The following is a 21,864-nucleotide window of genomic DNA, read 5'->3' as shown; positions in this document are numbered from 1 at the left end:
ATAGATTTAGCAAAAAATATATTATTCTTATAGCTAAAGTTTAATAAAAACTACACGTATAACCCGTAGTAGAAAATATTACAAAAAAAATGTAGTAAGCTGTGGTCGAACTCGAACAATACAGTTATCTCCGCTAATACCTTGCTAGCCATAAAAATCGAGAGCGGCGTGGGCCCCGTGACGTTTCATATCAAATTATTGCCATTTGTATTTTAATATTCGTACTCTGATAAGAATGTTCCGTTTTTTATTGCTAGAAATATTCTGCTTGTTCTTTTCCTCTGTCGTCTTTTTATATCGGGATAGTTTACCATCGTGACAAGTGGTTTCTTTCGTTATTTGTCATCGCATTAGTGAATATTCATCGGTTTTAGAGTGCGGATAGTAGATACACCCATTTCATAAAACGCAACGTAAATTGACGCTAATTTAGGACATTTATAAACAAATTACGGGGTATAGTTTTGCTAAAATATGTGCTGTGAACAATGAAAAACTACCAGCAAAAAACGATGTGAGTACCTTTTACAAATTAAAATTAAAAATCCATAGTTTAATTGACATTTTAAATCATATTCTTGTTAAATTCCCTATAATTTCCTAATGAGATGATATTCGGAAATACCCTTGTCATATTTATATGAATAAATTTAATATTAATTGCAATATTTTATAAGATATCGATATATACAAGATTGTAGGCGTCTGCGCATGCGCGTGTTTTAACGAGTTGTAACAGGTTATCCGAACTAGAAAATTTACACAGGTTCACGTTAGCGGAAATTCAAAATATTTTATTCATATTTTACGTTGTTGTCGTTTCTTGTACATTTTATTTATATTTCAAGAAAATATTACAATAGATTTTTATTTTTCAGGATGGATATAGATTACATTTAATAAATAATAATTTATCGATATTTCAGCTTCTAACATACATTAAAAGTGACACAGAAACAAAATGGGACTTTTTTATATTTCGATATAATGAATATGGGTAAATAAATAGATAATATTGCGGTATTATTGTAGTATATTACTTTTAATATATGCTTTTTCTTACATTATACTTATTCCACTAGGATTTATGTTTAATTTTTATTTTATGATCAAATTCTACTACATAATTAGTATTCAATTACTGATATTCGTGTGTAGAATTGGTTTTATTTTTTTTTTAATTTCCATAAATGTACTTTTTCAAAATAGACCACGTCATAACAATATTATAGTCAATACATAAGAATTAATTATTGATGCTAATAATTTCAATATTTTCTAGGTGGAAATTTAACCTACACTATTAATATTAAATCATAAAAATGTTGTGTTATATAGGAAGAGAAAATTTGGTATATTATTACATTCAAAAGGATTGAAATTCGATAAATAATAAAGAGCTCTTTTCAAACATATTGCTTACAAATAGAATATTTTTTAATTAAATATATTTCTTATACCGTTTCTTTACTGATACTAACTTATTAAAAAACTTAATAATAATATTTAAATTTTAATAATAATAACCAAATACTTAACATAATATGTAACAATATATTATATTTATGATAGTTTGATTAGATAATAACAACGAAAGCTTCAATCAATTCGTCCAAAACACCCTGTCAAATTCGCTCTTTTGACCAGCTAAAAAGTTTGAATCTGAGTATATATTCGTATATAAAAAAGACAAGCTCTGTTGGGCATTGTTGAAGATGTGACAGTTTATGGTACTTCCATAAGAAATATAAAATAGAATAAAACACATTGAATATATATATATATATATATATATATATATATATATATATATATATATATATATATATATATATATATATATATATTATAGTAGTAGATACGTTGTATTCATTATTAACAATCTAGATCACAAAATTTTTACGTGACTCTAAAATTATATCAAAATACACCAAGAATATGGCAAAACAAGTCTGCGATAATTTTAAAAATTCTCATATTTCATAAATTAAATAAAAATTTATTATAAATTAATTTTTAAATTTCTATTCACATTTCTTTTACTCTGAATTATGTTATATAAGTTTCATAATTAACATAACTTTTCAATCTGCTAATCACCGTCACAGCAAAAACTGTGTTTTTTCGATGTGTAATGGCTCAAACTAATATTACATTAGTATAAAAGTTATTTTAAAATATGTTAAATTTAAAATGTTCTTGCTGCCCACTGAAAGTCATGAATTGTGTTAATACATCTGCAATTCTATTAATATTATTTATATTGATCTTTATTTACTGTAATTAGCATAAATTTTGGCTTTCAGGCTAGAGTATTTTCAAATAGCACTATATGTACGATAAAATTTTATAGTTTCAACATTATTATAATATAACATAGCCAATTCATTAATATCATACAGATAATATAAATAATACAGAGCAAAATATATGTTCACCTGAATCACAACAGGTTTTGTAACGTTTTATTAACTAATGAGTCAACAGGCTCTGGGATTTTTACGGTCGGAATTACATATTGCTTTTACATTATTTATACATATTTGACATAGATGACTTACAATGTAGGTATAGTACGAATAATTCCCATATAAGATATATAATTATAATAATATTAATTAAGTATAATAATTATAAAATTAATATTTTTACATTAAAAAATCTAAAAAATATTATTGTATAATGGGTATATCTTATTATATATTGTTTTGATATTAGTTTAAAATGACAATAACAGTAAATGGAATAATATAAAATACCATATACTGGAGTTTATTTTTGATATAAAAAAAATTAAACGGAAACATTGGTTTTACCGAAAGACAATATATTAAGGTGCTAAAGTAAAAAGTATTGCTCTGTTAATAACTTTTACTAATTACACCAACGAAAACCAAACAAGTTTATTTTCGTGTGGGTACCCTACCCTTCATTTAGCTCGAAAATGATTCATGTCCAGCGATCTACATCCATTTTAACCCGTCTGAACGCGCATTAGGGGGTGCGTCATTTTTATTATGATTCACAGCCTTATTTGACTAAGGTTTTCGACCCATTTAGCATTAATTAAAATGTATGTTTAAGGGGATGGCTTGATAATACGAATATCTATCGAAAAGTACGGATTTGTTGTAATATCTGGCCGGTGTTAGTTCAGATAAGAAATGGGGGTTTCTGATTTCTTAGCTAAGGCACGCAGTTATAAAACTGTCAGATATTTTAAGCTCTAGCTGAGCGGGTGTAGTTTAAATCTGATTCTATTATTTGAAATAATTCTAGGAGATTGTGTATGTTATAGTTTTTTGGTACATATTTATGAACAAACAATTAGTACATTATGTTTTAATAAACAAGATTCTTGTAGAGTAATATTTTACATGAAATAATAATTTAAAAATAGTTAACTAATTTAAGAAAGGAACGTTAAAAGGTTATATCTTCTAATAAAATCGAATGCAAGAAATGTAGAAATTGTTATCATTGTTAGTAACATTGTTTATAGACTCATCAATAATTCTATAAAAAATAAAAATGCCTCTACATATAGAAGGAGGAGCATCATGTTAGACAAAATGCAAAACACATTAGAACTAATTTTTTTTATTATTTAATTAATACATTGTTACTAGTCGTTTCCGTCTAACCGAAAATTTGTCTTTATGCCCTAACTCAGTCTCTGGTGAAATAATGTTTATACATGTTACTGCTGAATTTTTAATATATGCATCTCACTACACAACACTACACAAGATCAGATGGTTTGATTCTTTTGAGTCTGTGTCCTGTTCCGGTGGTATCCAAAAGTTGCAATGTTTGTATATTAGTATGAGAATGGAGTTTTTCCTCATACCCCCTTGCAATTCTCTTGACTTCTTGACTGACTGAGGGTATCTCAAGGTCTCGATGTAGGTAATCAGTCCTATAGTATTTCGGTGCACCCACAATACTTCTCAGGTCTTTGTTCTGAAAAATTTGTATTTTATTAATGTTACTCTTTGCAAAACATCCCCATAATTGAACTCCGTATGTCCATATAGGTTTCAATATTTGGTTATATAATTGCAATATTGCACTTTATTATGTACTGATAATTGTGATTTTCTTCCAATTAGCCATTTCCACATTTTCCTATATTTCAATTCCAGTTCTTTTCTTTTCTTCTTTATATGTTCCAGCGAAGTTTTGCATCGAGATTCATTCCGACATATTTAGCGTTGTTGCTATATGGAATGATAGTGTTATTTAATGTTATTTGTGCTTGTACGGTCTGTTTATAGATGAACTGCACATGTACAGATTTACTTTCATTAATTCTTATTTTCCAAGCTTGTGTCCAATTATTTATATTGTCACTTGCCTGTTGCAATTTTTGTGAGGCTCCTTCACTATTGCCTCCGACAGTTATAATTGCAGTATCATCAGCAAATGTAGCCATCGTGGTATTTTCCATTTGTAGAACTAAAATAAAACAACTATACTGGTTAGTCGGAAGATACTCCCAAATTGATCTAAAACCAAAGAGATTGATTTATCAGACGATCATAAAGCCAATATAAAAATATGTTATGATGATGACTTGAAGAGATTATTGCAGAGGTGTGACTACTAATTTATTCCCCCTCTTATTGCATGACTCAATTACTCTCAGATTTATTAATTATTTTTGTCAGCTGTTGGAAGAACAACTCAAGTTTTTGTATTGTGATTTTTCATTTATTATAAACTAGGAATCAGATAATATGGATTAAATTTGATTATAAATGTGTGAAGTACCACAAAACTACCACAAAGAAGGAGTTTCAGAGTATTTTTTGAATTGCAAGAAGCTTTAAATAAGTCCATAATATCTAATGAAGACTATTTGAAGAAACTTCTGAAAATCATTATATTTTGCGCTTTAGTACAGGGCAGTCAGATGTTCATATTCTTTGAATTGTTTGAATACAAAAATATATACATTATATATATATATATAAATTATATAATATATATATTATTTAAATTATAAAATATATATATATATATATATATATATATATATATATATATATATATATATATATATATATATATATATATATACTGAGCAACCATCAGATAAAAAGCTAACATAAATGATGTCAACACCTGCCTCTCTTGGATATAGATAGACATTGACGCGTTGTCTGGTCTTGCCTGTCGGACCAATAAACCACTAAAACCAATAAAAACCACTAAGACCAATAAAATAAAATAAGTTTTTAAAAATTGTATTTTTTTAAAATCAATGTCTGGAAGTTCCATTAAACCTCTTCGTGGGTTATCTTTACACCACATAGATCCTATATTACCCAACAGTGAAGAGATATTCTACTTCCCTCAAATAGCTGTATATTTCTTGGCTTTTTATGGATACTTTCCAGAATAACAATTTTCTTTGAAATAATTGTATTAAATTATGCTTCTATTGAAGAATCTACTTACTATTTTTATACAATTAGTATATTTAATCTCTGATATGGCCAACATCAAGCTGATCTTGATGCGTCACCTGTTTCGCATAGGACGGCTTCTTTTTGGTGAATTTAAGGTTATATTGTTTCTTTATATTTTGAGATATTTTAGTGACCGTGCCACTAAAATACTAATATTCACTGCAGTTTCAATGCGCAAAAATATTTTCGATAAATACCACGGAGATTTATTAAAACAAAGCGTTAAAATAACGTTTGCCTGTTTATAACCCGTAATTATAATATTTTGAAGTATTTTGCAGGGATCTGAAGCTTTGTGATTTATTATTTCTTTCGGTTTATATAACTCCTCGGAGCATATAAATAATGTCGAAATATTACATCATTTAAGAAATTTTATTGCAATAAATAGACTAAAATAAACAAAGAAAATATAATGTAAGCAGTACACGTTTAGAAACATACACAAAAACTATATAAATAATAAGCACTATATTATTATAATTGTATAATTTATAAGCACCACCTGTTATTACCAATTTATATTTGAGATTCTTGATTAACTGATTTCGAATCTGTAGATACGTTGCCTATTCTGTTGTCGATGCCATTTTCCTTATTTCCTCCTTCTGCTTCTCACTGTGTGTTTTTTTGGTAATGATTTTTCAAACTTCTTGTCTTGCAATTTAATCAGTGTCTTCTCTTTCTAAGAACTAGCTACAATATCTGTAAAAAAATTAGTGCCCATTGTCTTTTCATACATATATACCAAAGGCACATGCTTACACAGAGTATTCTTTATCGTATACTCTGGACAGCTACAGACATACCTATACGCACAAATCTTATATACTCTACAATAGAAAGTTTTACAACTATTCTCGCAGATTTGACTGATATTTACATTGTATATTTTATTGTAATATTTAACTTCATATATATATATATATATATATAATATATATATATATATATATATTAACTAAAAGTATTCAAATTACCTGGAGGTAGTTTGAAGGAGTATTAAATTTTGGAGATTGTAATTCGGCCCTTTCAAAGGTAAAAGGCTCCAAACTTAGGCCATGGAAAAAATAACCCTTCCTTATACATAATTACCGGCGGAGAGCGCCCGGATGACGGCGTAAAATTTTACGAGCTGGCAGCTTCGAAAACTGGTAACAGGACGTTACCGGAATCTGCAGGGAACGACCAAAGTATATAATTATACCGACGTAATATTCTCAATCGCACTTGTAGAAGCGGGGTTAAAAGCATAAGTTTTTCGAGGACATTTGTCACACCGAAACCTTCCTGACATTTCCTGATTCTGACTTGTCCAGTAAAATTGGATAGAAAGCTTAGGAAAGTATAAAGATAAAATGTTCGATCATTATTTGGTGTACGATGTTCAAATGAGTAGTTAATAAACAGGCTCAAATATATAGAAAATAGATTAAATCATATTAGACTTAAAGGACGAAAATTCAACAGATAGTCTCAAAAACATTTTAACAACTAAACAGTTGATGAATTAATGGCTTTCAAGAGCTTACATGTGATGAGAAGGACCACAAAGCACGCGAAATAACTCAAGACTCGGCGAATAAAACTCTGTTCGGTTACGCATTGTAACTGACCATGAAAAGTGGGTCTACTAGGACAATTTCAAGTTCAAAGAGCGATGAGTTAGTCCAGGACAACTGTCCACATTGATAGCAAGGCGAAATATTCATAAACTCTTGGTATACATATGGTGGTATTAGGTGTAATGTATTACGATCTAATGAAACGGAATGAAATTATATCTGCGGACATTTATCGTCATCAATTTTAATAATGACCTATTGCAATAAATACCATCAACAGGTAGTAACAGACCAAAAGTCATTATCTTACAGAAAAACACGGGTTGCAAGAAGACTACAGTAAAAAAAGACCTATACATGTTTCGATTGGCTAGAACTGCACATGCGGACATGTTCTAATCTAGCCAGATATTTTTGAGAACTACGCGTATTTTTCTATATACGCCTTGTTGTTTGAGTCATTTTTAATTTGTCAATAAGTCATTTGTCAAAATTAGCGGCAGATAATGCGAAAATAAGTGTATAAGGTATGAATTATTAGTAAAATATTATCATTTTATAACACTAATTTTGTAGATTGTTGGAACAAAGGTTATATTTTTACGTTAAATAATATGGAAACAGAATTTATTTGAAGACTATAGTAAAGGTAAGAAAGAAATATGATTGATGAAAGATTTTACGGATATTTCAAAAGAAGAAAAAAGCTAAATGTTTAAACAAAGTGTCGTGTAAATAAGGTGTACTTAATAGAAAGTGGTTGAAATAAATAGATAACATAACTGAAGCTTTGTGATTTATTATTTCTTTCGGTTTATATAACTCCTCGGAGCATATAGATAATGTCGAAATATTACATCATTTAAGAAATTTTATCGCAATAAATTGAATAAAATAAACATTATTTGTTTATTGTAATGTGTTAAACATTGTAATGTATTTGTATTTGTAATGTAATCTAAGCAATACACGTTTAGAAGCATATACACAAACCATATAAATGATAAGCACTACATTATGATAATTGTATAATTTATAAGCACCACCTTTTATTAACAATTTCAATTTGAGATTCTTGATTGAATTCTGTCTATTCTGTTATCAATGCCCTTTTCCTTATTTGCTTGGTGCTTCTCACTGTGCATTTTGTGGTATGATTTTTCTAATTTCTAGTCTTGCAATTTGATCGGTTAATTTTGCCTATGAAATAATTATATTACCTCAACAAAATCTGAATACAAAATTAACCTAAAAATGACTTTTAAGCACAACTGTGGTAAACAACAAGGCGTATATAGAAAAAGATGCGTAGTAGTAGTAGTCAAAAATATCTGGCTAGATTAGAACAAGTGCGCATGTGCAGTTCTAGCCAATCTAAATTTGTATAGGCATGGATGTATAGGTTTTTTATTGTCGTCTGTTGCAAGAGCTGTCACAATTACCCTCCTGCTTGCCTCTTTATAGTCAGCTGCAGTAATGGCAAATATTTTAAGACCACTTATATATATTATGAAAAATGTTCTACAATGTGACAAATCAGTAATCAGTCACCTAGTTGCGTTTTTGCTACGAAAAAGAGTTGTTTCTCTTAATATTCAAAATAATTCGTAAAATACATGAGTTGCCATAAATCATATTCAATTATCTACAGCGGTCTCGGTTTGACCTTCCCATTCTGTGTTTTCGTACACCCACCTTCTTCTATGTTCCTTGTCCTCGGTGTTAAATTGTTGGACGAAATTTTCTTAAAATCTCGAAGTTATTGGCATCAACCTTTCCCACTTTGAAATACCAGCAGTCGCTGTTCGAAAGAATTTGCCGTAAAAGGTGTCTCTTAGCAAGACCAAAAGTCGAAAGCACACAGGGTAATAGAAAGCCACTGATGTTTTCAAAATTATTCTGTTACCTGATATCGAATCTTACTTCTTTGTCGAAAGCTGGACATTCATTTATACATCTAAATAGTTTTATATAAAGCGCATTTGTTAATTCTCCCCTAGCAGATTCTCCCCACCACTTCTTCATATTTTGTATGTATAAGCACCTTACCTTACAAGGGAAGAAGAAAGATTTCGAGAGGAGAGAAAACAGTAGATTTTACCTTAGTAAAGCCTAAAAGATTTTCATTCGATATTAAACGAATAAGCAAATTAATAAAAATGAGAATATGTTGTTAAAAACTAGATAAATTACACAAAATAGAGAATATATAGAAAAAAACTTATATGGCACGAATACATTAAAAATAATGAGGATATTTATTTTTTTACAAAATTTGTGTAATCGCCTATTTACATTAATATTATCTTCTTCCAAATAGTGTCCATTAGATATTATCGACTTATTTCGGACTTCATCCAACTTACAATACTATTCCGGTACTCCTACTTTATGATAACCTTGAGTTTCTTCAGCGAGTCAGTGTTAATCTAATTTTATTTTATTTTTGTGGCTATAAAATTTTTCACCCGTAGTATAATGATGGCTGGGACTTAGTTACTATAATGTGTCAAAAAATTTTTATGCAATTTGCAATAATGTGTAAATAAGTGTATCATTATAATGCAAGACGCGCTATTGGGGTCACTTATACCCATTATAGATTTTATATATATATAACAGTCTTATATTCCCATTCAATTCTCTGACACTTTTAACGTTTTCACTAGTTGTGATTGTGCTAGAATAATCTGTGCAGTCGTGATCCTGTCGTAAAATGCTTATACTACCTATTACTAACAACAGATTCACCGAAAACAATATTTCATATTTTAAGAGTTTGTTGTACTTTACCGCACTTTCATAACCAAATATAATACATATTGCCCGATCCCCAATTTATAATTAATTAAAATCACCAGCAGCATCTAAACTTGTCTTTCTTCAAACTGCTGACAAAATAATGAATAAATAGGAACGAAATTGAGTCATGCGATGAGAGGGGGAATAAATTAATAGTCACACATTTATAATAATGATGAAGAGTCATCATAGTAACATATTCATCACAAATATATTCAATAAAGAAATAATACTTTAATCATTAAAGAAAGAAGAATAAGAATACGGTAAAGTCACCAATCAATGGCATAGTTTTTTGGATTAGTCTGATACCCTAGTTTCAGTAAACCTTCGAAATAATTTTAATGCTAAAACAAGAAATTTCTGTTAAATTAATGATCATTAAAAATAAAAAAATAAATTCCAATTTATCAGAATAAATTGGATGCACGTTTGAAAAATATTTACATATACATTCAATTCCACTACACTATAAATTAACGATCACAATGATATATTAAAATAATTAGGCAAAAACGTACTCATCAATCAATTCCGCATTTCAGCTCCAATTACTTTAAAGCCGCGGTCATTACGAAAATAATTTTATGCCCGCTTATATTTAATAAATATGCATAATGCACGCAACAATGTTTGTTCTGCGTTTAAATGTACTTTTGGTGATAATTTCAGTTTCGTAATATTAGTATTTACGATAAGTAATTAAACTGTATGAAATATAAGTAGTATGATGTTAGTTCTCATGTTAGCTCAAATATTTTAATTAGAAATAAGGTTAGAGAAAATGAACTCATAAGCTTGAAACTTGTTTGAAAGTTAAAACCGAAATAAGCTCGATGCTCGATTATTGAACAATTTCATGGACCTAGTTTCCATTTAAAAAACACTGCCGAAATGTTGAATCATTTTTGAGACGAATAAGTGCGGGAAATGAAAAATTGATCATGTAGGACATTAATGTGTAGAAAGAATAGTAATCAAACCTCAAGAAAATTTCACAAAACTGCTGGAAAGTCGCGTTAATCATTATATTATATCTATAACTCCATTTCCTGTTTTTCCGCTCAGTTTCTGATCATTGTCAACGTACGTTTCCTAAAAAATCGTAAAAAATAAATAATACGTTTCCTGGATATTTATATCAGGATCAGAATTTCAGCTTCATATGAACAGATATAGAAATATAATATATGACACATGAATTAACATTTTTATCTTCTGAAAGATATGAAGATATTTTTTAAACTATATAGATATTCAATTTAATTTTCCAAGTATATAAATGCTTGTTAAACGTCCGTTGTTAGCTTTTAGTTTAGTTCTAGTCACACAATAAATTAGTTAAGACAATATGACAATAGATAAGCCATAAGAATTAAAATGCAAAGAAGAAGTTTTCCATTTATTATTTTAAATATACTTAGAGTAATTGTCGATCGCGACAACACACTTTTATTATTATAGGATTATTTTTGTGTACAGATGAAATAGCAAGAAGCCTACCAGTTGTTTTAATAGCTATACCACAACATGTCTTAAGAATGTTATAAAGAAACTCTTTCTCTCAATTTTTGTTGGATTTAGAAAAATACTGCCATATATTGCCAGATCTTGTTATTAAAGATAATGTATAAAATAATTAGTGATCTGTCACTTTCTTGGGGTACTATAAACATCTACTTTTAATTTAAATATTACCAAAACTAAATACAGTATATCTAATAGATATTGGGGCTACAACTTTCGTCACTGTTCTCAGTTATATCATCATTTTCAGATATTTATATTCTACTTTTCTTGATTACCACTTGATTTGTTGGGCTTAATATAAATAAATTGTTACTCTTAGATCCGAGACTTGGAATTTAAAGTATATGGGTAAGGTAATTTATTATTTATAATACATCAGTTTAGTACAGTTTATTATATAATACATGAGATAAATTGCCAAAAATATTTTGCAAATCTCTGTCCATGAGCTTTATTAATTTTTATTCCGAAACAAACTAAACGAGAACTGAAGATGTTCTTTGGAAGAATCAAACGTATCTTTGGGATAAACACATTTAGCCTTGGTACTGTAAAATTGTTATTGTGAAATATGTCAGCATGAAAATAATTAGTGCAATTATATTTCCTCGCAGAGTTTTCATCTGAAATATGGAGTCTTACATAATTTAGTTGGGTTCAAATTAAGCAATAGCACTGTTGGTACGTCGGTCTTTAAATAAATATCTTCAAATAATAAAATGATCTAATATAATCAAATAATATAATAAATTATCCATACTTTATACGTTCAGTTGCCAGATTATTTAGCAAAAACAGTATTAATCCTACCAGTGCATTGATTTCTTAGATTCGGAGTAGTCTCCAACCAGGATATCATGATTATGAGTCAGTCAGTCAGTGGTATTTCCTATTTACTGTTTTTATTAAAGAAGAACTCCTTATGTATTCATTCACAAATACTTTCATGTTACTTCGTCATCGTATGTTTATCTTTAGTTATCTGCTACCGTCTAATTATCCGTCTAAAATATCCAACTGTTCCGAACAAACATAAAACATAATGAGAAGCGTATCAAAAATATCTTCCCATATATTTTTTATTTTCCTCTGATATATTCCCGTTTTAATCAGTGCCTTCGGAACAGTAACCTGAAATAATCAATCAAACAACAAACAAACAGGGGAGCCCCTCGCAGTCAGTCAGAGGATCAAACATTTAGAACCCGTACAAATCTCGAAGCCGTATCCATATGTTCACTGTCAAGCTCAATCGAGCGGCCATCCCCCGTGAAAACGTCGCCCGCTTCCGCCGACCCGGGACGCTCTCTTCCCCCGAAATAATTTACTTAGATGGAGGACTAACGAGCTAAAAAACATCTCCAATCGACACGTGCTTTTTTCCCCTTTCTAATTACTGGCTGTTTTTTTTTCCGAGCGGCTCTATTTAAAAGTGCAGACGGAAAACGCTCGAGACAGACGCTGGATAAGTGGCCCGGCATCCCGTCGATGTATTGATGGGGTGATGTGAGGGTTCTGGAGATACCATCGATCTTCGAATTTGATAAAACAATCGACTCGCATTTATCAATTAATTAGTATCGTTACTTGGTGTCGAGTTCGAAGCGGGTTCTTTGTTCGTTTATTTAACATGTTTTGTGTACATTTCATCAAAAAAGTATCGCGAATTGGCCAATACAATATATTTTTTTAATTAATTACGTCTTACATTAGCCATACTCAGTACAATCTTAATTTATAAATTAGGTTATTACTGGTGTTCTGTTGTACTTGCATTAATACACAAGCAAGGCGAGTACGGGATTAATACATCATTATGTATTTCCCAAATTAAAATAAAACTAAACTGCTTAAGCTAAAGTTAAGAATACACTTAACTACGCTACACTTCACTAAACAACTTCGTATGGTTTGATTCGTTTTATTCTTCTGATTTCCCGCATATTGTCCAGTAGCTGCTTAGCTTCCACGTTCTTCCGTTCCAAGGAATTTTGTTAAGGATAATTGGTCGCGAAGACCCGCAGGAATAAGCGAATTGGACTGGTTATGTGGAGACTGCCTCTGGGCTACTCACTAAACCCCACCCCATCAGCTGATCCAATGATCTTAACTCATACTTCTTACTGTTGGTAAGGCGGGTGCCCGTACCCGGTAACACCGGTAAGAGGCACGAGGGCCTGGCAAGAACATGGCATCGCTATCACTCCATGCAACTTGCGGAACCTAAGTTAATCGTTCGACGGAGAAGGTCGAGAAAATTGGGAGTAAGAGCACGACGGGGTAGTGTCGACTCCTATAGAATAAGGCCACGAAAAGCCCGATAAGTTATTAGCCTAAAATATGGGCCAGTACGGTGATACATCCATTATCCGAGAGTGAAAAGTAGAGTAAAATCTCGAGTAGAGCTCGGATATAAAATTGTGAATTTGGGAGACATCTGTTTCTCTATGGATTTGATTATTCCTGATGAACCAGGGGCCATTGATTATTCCCCGGAGATTTTTGATCTGAAAAACTTGAAGGCGTACGACCTGACATATTTAAGATAGACACTGGAGGGACCTCTGAGAATTCCACCTGAACTTTCGATCGAAGACAGGACCGAGATAGATGGCTTCTTCTGACCATGCAATTTGGGCCTTCTCGATTTTAAACGCGAAATACTCGGTGCTAAACGCTTCTTGTGGAATAAGATGGCCTAGGTTTTCTGTGAGTTAACTTGCAATCTCTGAAATGATATTGTTTGCCTTTGTAAAATCGGTAAGAGCCTAGAGAAAGAAACTGATGACTTAGCTACTTTTTTGGGAATAACTACGATGAATGCGTGTTTCCATATTAATGGGAAGTTGCAGCTTCAGAATGGCGTTGATGATATTAGTTGGGTGAGGTACTTATAGAGAGCTTTTTAAGTTGGGCTATTGAGATATTATCTAAACCCGGGGCCTTCTTGTTCCGAATCTTGCTGATTATTTGCGTGAGTATTTTAGGAGTAGTTGGTGGTCTAGTAGATTACTTGGAGCTACTTGAAAATGCGCGGAGTTGGTCTTTCTGATGATTTCGCCGTTCTCAGCAACGTTTATATTTGAAGCAGGTGGGAGGCGTTCCATGTGGGCCTCATAGGTTTTAGCGAGGAGCTCGGTCTTTTCGTGGTCGGCGACAGCGAATGTTCTAGTCTCCGCTGGTATCAGGGGGAGATGAGATTTTGCACTTTCTCTATGGGGTTTTTAGAGAGCTACCAGAAAGATGAAGGTTCTTTGGTCCGCTAGAAATAAGTTAGATCTGTCAGATCGCCAGGCTTTAATGGTTTGCTTTACTTCCCGCTTCACTTTATTGGCCCCTCTCTTATCTGCCGAGTCGAGGGACAAAGACGATTCTTGAGACGGATCTGTGACTTGATGCTTTCAGGAACTGGATCACTTGAGAGTTTGAATGAGTTGGAAATTCGTGTTATGAATTCTGATAGGCAGACTGCATGTCTCGAGTTCCAGGCTAATGTGATTTAGCAACATTATTTCGTGTTTTATTAAGGAGAAATCTTGGATAACTTTGTATATCACTTTTATTTCGAGATCATCGTACAGCTCTTCGTTGGTTGCGTAGCGATAAACATGAGTAATTTATCGTTGAATTTTAAGTAAGTTAAGTAAGTTGGGTTACTAATTGGTTTGAAATTTTAGTACGACCCTAGATTTGCCATATCTCCAAATTGTCTTTATGATTGACTATTTTAATATTAATAGCAAAAATTGATTATTAAGAAACTTTAATATAGTTCCTACAGTAAATCAATGAATATTAATAAATGTGTTTGTAATAGCGTACGAAGGTAAAATTGTTCTCCATATATGATCGATATTGTATATGGTGGGAAAAGAAATTAATCAATGATTTTCTTTCTTTTATTTGGCTCCTTTCATTTGACTACACATTCTCTCCGACCTCTTTGTTCCACGAACAAGTCTCCTCAATACTGTTCCTTCATTATTGTCGTTAGAAAAACAAAAGCCGAATTGTTCCGGCGAAAGCGGTGTCGTGTTCTCCGTTCCTGTACAATAAACATAATAATGACAATAAGCAAACCTTGTAGCTAAATATCGTTATGTCGCATTGCTTATAAAGAACCTCCCGGAGGTTTACCACCATTATGTTGTTTTGTGTTCGATGTCACTCGAGATGTTTTATTACATAAATAAAACGCGACCCGAGTTTCCGTTTCCACCTTATTATATTTGATTGCCCCTTTTTATTATTTCAGTGTGAAACCCAAAAGGAACTGAAAAGGATGCCGAAACGCAATACCGGCTACCCTCGTCGAGTTCCATCTGGAAGAAGTTAACGGTACCCGCGGCCAGTGTGTATGCGTTCGTTTCCTCTGTGCGGGGGGCTGGCACGTTTAAAGTACACAAACGGCAATTAAAATATATATAGGAAAGGGGACAGGAATGAGTCACAGGATGGAGGTGAACGGCGGACCGCGTCTATTTTTGGATGATTTGATGAGAGTTCTGTCAGTTCTGGTTCTTTTTCGAAAAGCGACAAAATAGTGGTATTTATTACATATTAAAACATATTAAAATAACTCTCTCACTAACCGTTGTTAAAGGGCATCTAAATTAATCTAATTTCCATTAAGTTTCAATAGTCAACAAAGTATACTACTGACCGTGATAACAGTCGTTAAACACCTTCATATTTATGAATGCTTTATAACATTTACAAATTTACTGTTAATAATTCATAATTCCTTCTATTTGTTCTATGTGTTTCATGCATGTATATTATATAACTTGTTTCCTTTTAACTGCTGCGTATTTTCATTACTTCGTTTATGTACTGATACACCATTCATCTTTTATCCATACTTCTCACCTATAATATATATTTCAAAAACAATACATATACCAGGCTGATTAAAAGATAATTTCTTTACATGGATTTTTAAATAAAATTGCTTTTTGCTCATTTCACTCGTCGATTTCACTCCTACAGATAGCTCATCCCTAATTTGCTTTCTATGGCTTTCAGATCTACTGCTTTCTACCTTGTCTTATATTTCATGTGGAAAATAACAACTCCACAGCAATTAAGGAATTAACCGATTTCAAAAAAGGAGGAGGCTATATGTTCTTCTGTATATATATTTTTTAATGTTTGTTCGCCATTTCTCTGTCAATTATAAACTGATTTGAAAATTCTTTTTTATTCAAAAAACTGCATTTCCAATGTGGGTCCTCCTCTAGTCCTAATACCTCTAGTTACTGTATAGTATAGACAGTATAGAATGGATCTCTAAATATATAAAAAAGCAATAAATAGAGTCGTTCCAAAATGTATAAAATACGGTTCGATGAAATATATTTCGAGAAGTGACATACCAAGAATTATACAAATATTGTACTGAAAATTATTATTTATTATGTTATTTTTAAAGAGACTTATAATTGCTTAGTAATAGTCTGCTGTGTTGCTAGTAAACTCTACAGTTTATTAAATAATATCTCAATTTTTAATTTTCAAATTAGAGTTTTAACTTGAGTGTAATAATGCATAAATTGTATATATTTAAAATACTATAAATGAAGAAAAATCTTAATTTTTATACTAGAATGTCTTAGGTTTCAATAACTTGTTTACATTAAAAAAAAATGATATGCGTGTTAATACCATATTACATTAGTTCAAAAGATTTGGTCCTCTTGAGTTATCTTGTCAGATTTACTGAATTGCCTCAATATGAACCTAATGAAGAAGTTATATTCTGCTCATAACTTTCGGCAATATTTTGGCCTGGTTGATAATGTCATTTTCAAATTTCCAATACTTCGTAATACTTTATCATAAAATCGCTAAATTATGTCCAAATTTCTCTTCTGGATATTATAGGATTAAGATTATTTTGTGTACAGAAGTATATACATATAGTCTATTCAAAGTTTTTTTTGTCGCAGAATTAAATCTGAGTTTTAGTTCAGTGTGGCTTTGACATAAAAAAAATTCTAATCTAAAAAAGATAATTGAGTAAAAATATTATGAAATATAATTTATTTTACCATAATAGTAAATCTAATACATATATTATCGAAGGATTTAAAACTACGATTAAGATTTAGCTATAATAGTTTGTAGGTTAGATTTACTTTGTTTACATTTAACTCTTTTCCACACCATCCATGAGGTAGAGTTTCTAGGCGCGTTTTTTATGTAGTAGTATGCACCTGGATGTCTAATCCACCTAATTATCAATTGTATATCTGAGAAACGTATTTTACTTTCATTCGAGAGCATATTTACTTTTTTCGTTTAGTTCTTGTTTCCTTCAATGGTGTGTTTACTTGTAAAGTCATCTTGGTATCACTGTATAATTTAGTTTTCTTCTGCTACTATCTATGTACACCATTCCTCATAAAATTGATCATTGAATTCTGCCTAATGCATTTACCATATCTACAAAACAGTTAGTATTCACTCTCTCTTCATGCTTTGTAACCTAATGCTCATGTTTAATTTTGAACAATTACAATCATATCTGTGCACACAAATCTTTCACGCACTACAATACAATTTTCTACAGTTATATTAAATTAATTATGTGCATAACTATAGTTGTTTCCACTCTCATCACTCTGTCTCAGGAATTTCTAGCATTGCACAGCATATATACCACATATACTTACTTTCACTTTCCCACTCATTGTCCAATTCAATCACTAAACTGTTAATTCCTAATCTGTCTGAAACAATTTCACAATTTCACCATTTATCAATTACTTCCTCTGTATGTCTAATAGAGTCCATCCAAACCCAAGGTGTTATGTTTGACAATGCTTTCTTCCACATATCCAAACAGTTTTTGATGGAATATCCTTCTCGACCAGCAATATATCTGAAATTAATTATTAATAAATATAATGATCAACAAAACCTAATCCAATTCTATTATAGCTTTTACCTTTTCCCATCAATTTTTGATGTCTTTACACTTTTTTTGTTACCGTCTTGCCAAGAGTACCACAATGAACCATTTTGAAATATCCAAGTTCCATCAAGAAACACAAATTCAAATAGTTTATCTTCCTTGGTCTTATTTTATGCCTTTAAAATTTAATTCTTTTTAAGGTAATGTCTGGAAGTTCTACTAAACCTCTTCGAGGGTGATCTTTACACCATTTAAACCTTATGCCCTGTAAGAGTGTATAAACGGATGTCTTACATCCCTCAAAAAACTGCATGTCCCTAATTCAGACAGACAATTTCCTCTAAGTTACTAAATTATGTTTATATCGATGAAATAGTTTATGTACTTACTGTTTTTATACATTTCGTATATTTGGTCTCGAATAGAGCCAATATTAAGATGGTCAAGATTCGTCACCCACTTTGTATGTAGACGGGTTTTCTTGGGTGTTATTCATAGCACTCACAGTAATATTTAGCCCTGCAGCAACCCGCTAAAATACATTTTCAATGCAATTGTAGGCAACTCATATTATTCAATATCATCAATAATTACCTCTCTAATGGAATTTATCAGCAAAAGGGGGCCCCCATTATCTCGTTCCGTTTCGAAATAACCTATTAAAGCCGCAATCAGTTTGTGACCCTGAATATCTATTGTTTTCGGCATTTTCAAACAAAGTAATATGATATATTTCGTAGAGATTTAAATTATCAAAATAATCAAAGGGCTAAAATAATTTTTGCCTGTTTATAACCTGTAATAATTATAACTAATATTTTGAATAATTTAGCCCACATCTGACAACCAGACGGCGACCAGCGGCTGTCAGATATATGAAAAATTCTTGAAAGCAATAGTGATAAGATATTTTAACTCTTACCTATAAATTATTGTGGCTGTTTAACACAACCATATCCATTACGCATTACTAAAAAAACTTTGAATAGACTATATGTTGGCAGAGTACAAATTTTCTAAATTTGATATTCAGTTATTCTCATTCAGTTAGTGAACTGTTAACTTTGTTTACTATTGATTATAAAGGTATCGCTGCCTCTTCGCACAGTTATTGGTGACGGGCGCCATAGTTGTCAATTGTAGTGTCAACTGACAACTACAATTGGTCTCAATAGTAATAATCGAAATGTCCATTTATATTTTCGAAATTTATAGTTGTTCTATGTACATCGATGATATTCGTTGGTCTAATCAATTGATCTATCTACACAAGGAAATTTACTGATTACATCTAAACTTGATGGTAGTTGAATCATATTCGCTATATCTAAATACAAAAAAGTTATATTATTTGTTCACTAAATATAGAAAAAAATGTTATTCTTTTACAACATTAGACTGATAAAAAATATCCGACATAAATATATTAAACAGGTCATATTACATTACCAATTCGTAGTGAAGCCCAAACAAGTTTTTTTTGTGGACACATTATGGTATATAATGTTTTTTACGTTAATTATATTAAGTTGAACTGGATTTTCGAGTGTTATGTTGTCTATTCTCTTAACGGCGAATAAGTACTTTAATACATAAATGAAATTGTTGCATATTAATTTGCATTTTATTAATGTTCGCTTTTAGTTACGGTAGTCGTATGTATTTATGAATTTGAATAGGCGCTGCTAGGTTTTTAATTTATAAAATAATACTTGTTCATTTCAATTACATGGGAGCAAAATTTAGCATTTTAATAATTTATAGAAATTGATTATATGGACTTTTTATTTATTTACGTAGGTAACTGTAAATATGAACTAAACATTTTTACTGCTTATGTTACGTATTTATATTGTTTTATTTCTTTTAAATATAATACATATTAGAAGTAAGTTTCCTATTCTTTTCTTTTGAACTTTGTTTTGTTTCAAAATGAATGAATATATTATTCAAAGTATTGTCCATAAGTAATTACAAATACTTTTGGTTAGGAAGCTTATCGAACCTAGAAACGTATAGAACAAATTTCTAATAACTTCAAGGAGTTTAAAGTGTGATTAACGTGAAGTTGGCTATGTTATGATTGAGACGTGAAAAATAGTTTCATTTTTCTTCTTTTTAATTCTGCTTCGATGGAATACAAAAAATATTCATATATTATATAATATAAATAAACCACAATGGTTTATATTTTCTATTATTTTCTTTTGAACTTTGTTTTGTTTCAAAATGTATCAATACATTATTCAAAGTATTGTCCATAACTAACTATAAATGCTTATAGTTAGGAAGCTTTTCAAACCTAGAAACATATAGAACAAATTTCTAATAACTTCAAGGAGTTTAAAATGTGATTAACGTGAAGTTGGCTATGTTATGATTGAGACGTGAAAAATAGTTTCATTTTTCTTCTTTTTAATTCTGCTTCGACGAAATACAAAAAATATTCATATATTATATAATATAAATAAACCACAATGGTTTATATTTTCTATTATTTTCTTTTGAACTTTGTTTTGTTTCAAAATGTATCAATACATTATTCAAAGTATTGTCCATAACTAACTATAAATGCTTATAGTTAGGAAGCTTTTCAAACCTAGAAACGTATAGAACAAATTTCTAATAACTTCAAGGAGTTTAAAGTGTGATTAACATGAAGTTGGCTATGTTATGATTGAGACGTGAAAAATAGTTTCATTTTTCTTCTTTTTAATTCTGCTTCGACGGAATACAAAAAATATTCATATATTATATAATATAAATAAACCACAATGGTTTATATTTTCTATTATTTTCTTTTGAACTTTGTTTTGTTTCAAAATGTATCAATACATTATTCAAAGTATTGTCCATAACTAACTATAAATGCTTATAGTTAGGAAGCTTTTCAAATCTAGAAACATATAGAACAAATTTCTAATAACTTCAAGGAGTTTAAAGTGTGATTAACGTGAAGTTGGCTATGTTATGATTGAGACGTGAAAAATAGTTTAATTTTTCTTCTTTTTAATTCTGCTTCGACGAAATACAAAAAATATTCATATATTATATAATATAAATAAACCACAATGGTTTATATTTTCTATTATTTTCTTTTGAACTTTGTTTTGTTTCAAAATGTATCAATACATTATTCAAAGTATTGTCCATAACTAACTATAAATGCTTATAGTTAGGAAGCTTTTCAAATCTAGAAACATATAGAACAAATTTCTAATAACTTCAAGGAGTTTAAAATGTGATTATCGTGAAGTTGGCTATGTTATGATTGAGACGTGAAAAATAGTTTAATTTTTCTTCTTTTTAATTCTGCTTCGACGAAATACAAAAAATATTCATATATTATATAATATAAATAAACCACAATGGTTTATATTTTCTATTATTTTCTTTTGAACTTTGTTTTGTTTCAAAATGTATCAATACATTATTCAAAGTATTGTCCATAACTAACTATAAATGCTTATAGTTAGGAAGCTTTTCAAACCTAGAAACATATAGAACAAATTTCTAATAACTTCAAGGAGTTTAAAGTGTGATTAACGTGAAGTTGGCTATGTTATGATTGAGACGT

The sequence above is a fragment of the Rhynchophorus ferrugineus genome, unplaced genomic scaffold (assembly GCF_030347505.1).
Source record: "Rhynchophorus ferrugineus isolate W39M unplaced genomic scaffold, kcgeb_rfMv2 rfM6, whole genome shotgun sequence".
Classification (NCBI taxonomy): Eukaryota; Metazoa; Arthropoda; class Insecta; order Coleoptera; family Curculionidae; genus Rhynchophorus; species Rhynchophorus ferrugineus.
Note: the sequence above shows the minus strand (reverse complement) of the source record.